We start from the raw sequence: 892 nt of genomic DNA, 5'->3' as shown, positions 1-892 counted from the left end.
TCAGACGCACACGCACGCCATGTATCCAACATGAAGTATTTCTTATGTCTATAACCCAGAATGGCCTTCCCAATAACTATAAACACACACACAAACCTGCTATTTCCAATTTGTTTTAACCTTCAGGCGCAACCACGTGAGCTTCAGCCCCATCACACTGATCGATACAACTGACCGATCCTTGATCGGCAGCAGACGCCGCAACATTAACACTGAAGTCTTATGGACGCTACGTCTGATGTTAGAAGGAGGCAGCGTTTTGAACGTTGGAATCACTTGAGTTGGCAGTCGTGGAATGTGATGGGTGAAAAAACAAACTCACTGACCAACAGCGATTCTTCCCGGACCTCCTCTCCTTTAAATGGGTCGGACTCTATATACAGCTGTGGATTGGACAGTTTGCTTGAAGAACTGACAGCTCTTGTTTGTTCTTCATCGTTGTATAATCTTTAATTTAGGTGGATGATGTTTGGCTATGAAGCGGATGGAAGCGGCCTTGCGATGCGGGCAGGGGGGGGGGGGGGGAAGACATGGAGGTTTTTATTTTTTCTCAAGCACTACTCTTTCTTGTATTAGTTATTTATTGTTCCATCGCTGACACCGAAGGTGCTGAAACCGGGGTTTCACATGGCCGTTAATAAGCACGAGGAGCGGGGCGCGCGCACACACACACACACACACACACACACACACACACACACACACACACACACACACACACACACACACACATTGGTTATTCTCTTGCTTCCTTCATTGCTGGCAGAATTTGATTAGAGAAGCGCCCGATGGTCGGCGTTGATACAAGCAGCGAGCCGTCATTTCTTTCCCGGTTGCTGGCACTAAGTAATGAGCAGACACCGAAAAGGGGGGGGGGGGGGGGGGGGGGGGG

Source organism: Anarrhichthys ocellatus, unplaced genomic scaffold, assembly GCF_004355925.1.
Source record: "Anarrhichthys ocellatus isolate YVR2014 unplaced genomic scaffold, GSC_Weel_1.0 scaffold141, whole genome shotgun sequence".
Classification (NCBI taxonomy): Eukaryota; Metazoa; Chordata; class Actinopteri; order Perciformes; family Anarhichadidae; genus Anarrhichthys; species Anarrhichthys ocellatus.
This window is presented reverse-complemented; position numbering follows the sequence as displayed.